Below are 6,880 nucleotides of genomic sequence, written 5' to 3'. Positions count from 1 at the left end.
TATGGATAAAGTCCCAAATCAAAGTATGAAAGAGCCAGGTAGGCTACAGCTCAGAAATGGCTTTGTTCTCAAAACAGAGTCTTCTCTAGATCTTTAGTTAATAGAGGTAAGGCCTTGGGAATGTTTTCAGAACTTTTATGGGATTTGTAGCCACATAAATTATTTTTCCTCAACAACAGATTGGTGAATTCAGATTTCCATATAAATGTGTTCCCATAGGAGGTAATTTCTGTTTCTTCAGGATGCCAGAAATTCTGGTATAGCTAAAATAAAGATGAGATATTTTTATCCATTAAGTTAACGTATCAGTGTATGTGGATGAATGAACTCCTGTACTCAAGTTTTTTTGTTTTTGTGTTTTTTTTAAAAGTAAAACTCCTTAAGGCTGGGTGTGGTGGTGCACACCTATAATCCCAGCACTCAGGAGGCGGAGACTGGAGAATACTTGTGCAGTTCATGACCAGCCTGAGCTGGAACTACAGTGCAAGTGAGCTCAAAGCCAGCTGGAACTACATAGCAAGACCCTGTCTCAAAAAGATTAAAAAAAAACAAAAGAAAAGAAAAGAAAAAGGCAAAACTCTTTGAAACAATGCTCCACACTGCTGTGCCTGGACAGTGGAGGAGGGGTTAGGAGTATGTGGCCCTTGGAGAGGGGAAGGATCGTCCTTCACCTCACATTCTAGTAGCTGTAAAATGTTGGTGAAAACCTATCTGTCCCCAGATGGCCAGCAAGTACTGTCCCAGGGTAGTGCCAGTGTCCTGAGGACCTGTCAGGAGTCCTGTGGGGTAATACTGTGCAGGATAAGACAGAGGCCTGAGACCTTGCCACACTTCTTAAGGAATGGTAAGAATTTGTGAAGTCCTATTATACTGATTACAGACAAGACAAACAACCCACTGCTTGCTCCTAGCTGTAGGCCTCCCTGGGCTCTAAGCTGGACCTCTGGTATCTGTGAGCTTCAGAAGTGCTCCTCCTCCTGAGTCTGGGGAGACGCAGTCACACCCCAGGATCTCATGGGGTCCCCTGGGGCGGGCTGGGTGTCCTCTAACGCCTCTGCTCAGCTGGACCATGACCCAGGACCCTGGCACTGGCTGAAACCCGGGGCCTGTCATCTTCTGTAGCGCATGCAGCTTGCAAAACTGAATAACTGTGCTGGGAGCATAACCTATTCTTTCCTCTGCTTCTGATACCTGCGTGCCCACAACGCGGCCCAAGAATTGGTTCAATTAATTCCAAACAGCACGCTGAGAGTTGAGATGCTTTCTGACAAACGCTGAGAGGTTTTCTCTGCAGCTGCCACTTACTCCTGTGAACAAGTGTGAGGCCCGCCCGCTGCGAGCCCAAGTACGGCTGGTTCTGCGCGGGTCCTGCTCAGGGTTCTGTTTGCACAGTGCCTCTGGCCCAGGCCGCACCTTCCAGAAACATCACCAGTAGAGACATCAGCGGCCAAATGCTTCCTGTGCCACAGGAAGTTACGTCCTGTCACTACCTCACACCCCTTTTGTGAAAGCAGGTCCAGAGGCAGGAGTGGAGCGCGAAGCACCCACAGAAAGCCGCTGTGGAACGGAAGTGTATTTTACACCAGAGGATGCGGCAGAGGGACCCCGGGGCAGCCGCCTGCTGGCGGAGGACTCCCAGCTTCCTGCCTGGGGGTCCCGGTGACAAAGTCTCCCACGGCACAGGGACGGGGCTGGGAGTGCTGGTGTCAGCTCAGTGGGCGCGGGCACAGAGCCTCCAGCACCCAGCAGCCACGGCAGGAGGTGTCACTCTGGCCTCTGCCCTCCGGGCCTGAAACAAACAGGGCCTACATTTGCCCCTCTTGTGTTTTAAAGACTGGCTCCCTCGCTACGGAATGCCCGCCCCCAGCTCTGGTTCTCCCAATGAACTGCAAACAGTTTGCAGGACTGAGACTTTCAAGCCTGGTTTCTAGGCTGGAGAGGAGCTCTTCCTGCTGGGCTCAGCTTTCCTTGGACGCCCTGGGGGAGGGGTTGGGAAGGGGTAGGGTAGGGGCTGGGAGATCGTGGGGGAGGGGAGTGGGAGGAGAGATGGAGGGAAGAAAGAAAAGGGAGGCGACCAGGAGGGGGAGGGGTCGGAGATGGGGGCGCCCTAGACAGCCGCTTCCGGTTTCTCCATTTCCCACCAGCCTGGCCTGCTCTCCACGCATCTGTTTTCATTTTCTCAGCGTTTAAACTTGATTCACTTCCCACCTCCGAGTCCTGCCGCCACTCCCACGAAGGACAGAAGATGGATTTCATCCGCGTCCTGGAAGAGGGCAGGGAGCGCTCTGTGGCCGGGGACATCCAGGAGCGCACTGGGCACTCGGTGGTCTGGGCGGTCCCCGGAGGAAAATGAAGCAGTGTGACTTGATGACCCCAGAGTCGCTCAGCAGGAGGCTTGTCCTGCGCTTTCTCCTTGAGGGCATTTGGGGTATCTCCACTGCACCCCCGGGAGAGGAAGCAGCTTTTGGCAGGGGCGGACCGGGAGGGGTGGTGAACTGGGTGATGGCCAGATCGGTCCAGATCTTCCACCTTCTCTTCAGAGGCGCTGCTGCCTTTCGTAGGGCACTTCAGCAGTGCCCTCAGTGTTACTGGGGTCCATGTTGAAGTCTGATAAAACCTCATTTTAATTCTTTTTACTTGAATACACTCTGTTTCAGTTCATAAGGTAATTTTAAGTTGCTTATACAGATTCCTAATACTAATACATGGAAAATAAATGTAATTCCCAACTGGCTAGGTGTCACATATGCCAAGTTCATGTTCCCCTAAATGGAAGAGTGAATTCTAAGGAACAACAGAAGTTAAGAGTAGGAAAATTTTAGGGGCCAGGGACATAGCTCAGGGGACTAAGCACTTGCCTGGCAACAGCAAGGTCCTGAGTTTGATCTTTGGTACCACTAAAAAAAAAAAAAAGAGTAGGAAAATTTTATTAGAGAGAGAGCACCTGAGAGATAGGACAGGACCCAAAAGTTGTCAAAGAGCCCACTTCTCAAAAGAAGTTTTATAGAGCAAAATCCCAAGGTGGGTATAACGGGTCAAAACTATGATCAGTAAGATCACAGCCACTCAGGTAATAGTCATCTCCTTCTGCTGGAGAAGCAGGTCACAAAGTGAGTGTTCATGAAAAGAACAGAGGTCTTCTTTAGGTCTTCTTAAGGTCTAGATGTGGGTGGGGGTCCACATCCCAGGGGTCCCCCACCGGGATGATTGCTGTCTCTCTAGACTTCCTCGTACCATGTGAGTATGTCTTCAGTTTATTGCTTATCCTTGAGGAGGCCTGGAGGCCTTGTCACCCTGTCCTTACCTTGTGGCCTGGCCTTGATCAAATGTGTCTCCAGCCACAGTTGCAATGTCTTCTTGTTGTTTGCACCGGCTCCCTCAGAGACCTAGCCCTGTCTGACTGCTTCTAGTATTTCTGCCTAACTTAGCTGTCCATAAAAATAGGAACTTACTCTTATGTGACAAAAATAAAAAGGAATAAAAATTCCAATGTACGCATTTGTATTTTATATAAGTTCTAATGATTTAACATCTAACATGTTTCAAGTGCACTACATGTTCTATACAGCATAAAAATACTTGATAAGGAAAAAACACAGGGATTTAAAAAGTGTTCCTCTGATATATTTTGATTCATCTACAAGGCTGTGTACCCGGAGCAAAAGGACACCAGATTTGGAAGCCAGTTCCTCATGCAGTTGCGAGGTTGACTGTCTCCACATCTCCACGCCTGTGATAACTTCATTTTTCAGTATAGTTACTCAGTGGTGCCTCTGAGTCAGAATTTCCCCCCCAACCTCCCTTTTCTTTGTTCTCATTGTCTTTTTCAGATCACTTGAAACAATGGGCCAACTTTTTCTTTGGGGAGGGGAGGAAAACAGAAAGGGGCATTATGGAGCTAAGGAAGAAAACGATCTGTGGGACTCCCCTTTCATTTTCGTCTAAAGAAGGAAGCCATTGAAAATGTTTATATGGCCATTAAGAGCTGCCTGCGTGTGGAGTTTCTCAGTAGCTGCTTTCTGAGGTGGCCCGGGGCCTAATTCCCCCCAGTCTCCCTGACCCCCCGGAGGTAAATCCCCCTGGTGGCCTTCCCTTTGCTGGGAATGCTTGGGGAGGCCAAAGCTGCTTTTAATGCAGTATCTTTCACTGGAACTTTGAAGTGACAAGGAAGGAAGAACAACGGGGAAAGTGAACCAGGCGAACATTTCTCAAGGGCAAAACTGTTTTCAACAGGCATGTGGTGACCCTCGCCTCTTCAGAAGGGAGGTACAGAGTGCTGCTTGTGAAGGAGAAACACTGCACCTTTATGCAGAGCTTGCGAGGTTAAGGATCTGAGGTTTAAGGAAACAGCAAGGGGCTTTTTGGAAGAAGACGCAGCTTCCCATCTGCCAGCTGCAGGTGCAGGGGCAGCGGTAGAGGTTGCGGTCGAGGACCCCCTCCTGGAAGTTAGGGTTCCCTCCTGGTGGGCCTCACCTGACCCGCTGTGTATCGGGATCAGGACACAGGGAGGGGTCCACGGCTCCACTTGGAGAACCCAGCCTAGATGCTCAGACCCAGAGTTGGAACAGGAAACCTTTGGAAGGTCAGAGGACTCTGGGCACAAGCCTTGAGGTGTCTCTGTCCTCCCTCCATCTAGCTCAGTCTTAACAAAAAAAAAAGTCAGCATGGGCTGTTGGATCCAGGTAATGACTATTCTGAGATCCTTAGATGAATTATTGAATCTCTGGGCTGTATTTGGAGCCAGAGTGTCCAGATTATGACTCTGCCATAGCTGTGTGGTCACAAGCAACGTATTTAACTTTTCTGTGCCTTGATTTCTTGTATATGAAATGGGCATAGCGGAAGTACCTATCTCATTTGGTTGCTGAGAGAACTAAATGGGAAGATGTGTGTTCTTTAGAATTCTTGCTTGCAGACGTTCTGGTTGACTTCGGCTTATTTAAGGAAGAAATGAACATATTAGAAGGGTACCATAGCATAGCTGGAAAAGCACATTTTAAAATGGGCAGGGCCAGAGGAGGGATGGACTTCGGCACCCCCTGATCTCCATGGGATGATCCATGCTGGAGCAGGACTTGATTCCATTGAGGTTGTACAGAGGGCTCCCTAAGTCTGAGATGAGCTTGTTCCCTCCAATCAGTGGCCCCTCTGAAGACTAGGATGCAGCTCCCAGCAGATCCGACGCATTCCTCCAAGCTGCTCAAGGATTCAGATGCTGAGCTATCAATCAATAGACAGTGTCCATTAAGATTGACAAGGTGTGTGGACTCATGCTGGATAAGGAGCAAGCACTTGCTAAAGCTGTTATAGCGATTCACTTCTGCATTTTGTGAAGTGACGGAGAGGATGTCTGCTAGGAAAGGCCTTAAGTCTATTAAAGATTGAGTCTGCTACCTGGCCTGTAGTCACACATGCCAAATATGGTAGTGGATAGTAATAGAAAAACGCACAACTAAAGTTCACAGACAAATCAAAATAGTTTAATCTTATCAGGAGCTTCAATGCCCTTGCCAATCATTTGTAAAAATCACTGTAAAAGAAGAAAATCAGCCAAAGGTCTTTGGCTTGCCTCACTTTCCTACTTCACTATCAATGTCTTCTTATATCATTCTAGTCTCATGTAACAAACCACCCTTACACATAGGTGAATTTTCTCTGAAAGCTAAGAGAAATAATGAAAAAGTCCATGTGATACAGAAAGCAGCATCTATTCATTCTCACCTTGCTTTATTTTTTATTTTATTTATTTATTTATTTATTTATTTGTTTGTTTATTTTTGCGGAACCAGGGATTGAACTCAGGCCCTTGCGCTTGCCAGGGAAGCGCTTATTCCACTGAGCCATCTCCCCTGCCCTCACCTTACTTTCTAAATCTTTGGAAAATGTTTATGTTTAACTTAGGTAAATGTGTACTGTCTTGGAAAAATAAATGATGCCTCTTTGTAGATTTAGGGGGAAAAATGAAACTGTGTGCGCTTTGTGATCCTAGGTTTTAGATGAGAATAATTCCGGATTAGAGATTTTAGATATGATGTTGTTTCCTTATGAAAAAACTTAGCCTGTTCTAGGTAAAGATTAAGATCCAGAGGAGAAAATGCAATGCATTTGACGTATGTTTTTCTCTTTTTGAGAGGGTGCTATTTCTATATATGGAAACCAGATAGTTCGTTCCACTACTACATGTCTCCATAGCAATCTGTGCTTTCTGTTTCTCCTGTAATTATTTAATGCTTTATTGGTTTAATCTGTGCTTTCCCTTGTAGGATCCAAAAGCACAGGAGCCGTTGCTCTTTTGTGCCAGGGCTCCCCAGGAGGTCAGTGCTTGGCCCTGGGGGAGCAGAGGGACCTGGATGGGCTGCCCGGTTGGCTGCTTCCTTGCTGTTTTTTTTTTTTTTTTGTCCTGGCTACTGCACGACTGTGCACCCTTGTTTCTTCATCTGTAAAGCTGGGGTGGTAAAGTCAGCTGCATCGAAAAGGATCGTGAAGGTTAAAAGGGGTAACGCCTGCAAATGACCCAGGTCACTGCAGCCCTTGAGGTACATGGTGACCACTGAGTGGCAGGGAGTCTGGCCTGTAGTGAATGACCCACCCACCTCAAAGATGGAAAGTTGCAAAGCGTTCAAAACCAGCTCAACAGCAAGACCGTTTACAAGATGCCCGTTAGGACACAGACCTTAAAGGCTTTCAGTTTAGAATACATCCTAGAGCCAAAAGGAAGGAAAATAGGTGAAGGTTCTTGCGAAGCACGTGGGCTCAGAGACTGGCTTTCACTTCCCACTGAGTTACAGGTTTCTTTATGAGACTTCCCTGAACGCTCGCCAGCCATTGCAGTATTTTTCGACGACCAGGTTTGCTAGCTTGGGCAGAGGGTTTCTGCGCA

This window comes from Octodon degus, unplaced genomic scaffold (assembly GCF_000260255.1).
Source record: "Octodon degus isolate 3935 unplaced genomic scaffold, OctDeg1.0 scaffold00054, whole genome shotgun sequence".
Lineage (NCBI taxonomy): Eukaryota > Metazoa > Chordata > Mammalia > Rodentia > Octodontidae > Octodon > Octodon degus.
The sequence above is the reverse complement of the archived record's forward strand: the minus strand, read 5'-3'. Positions refer to the sequence as shown.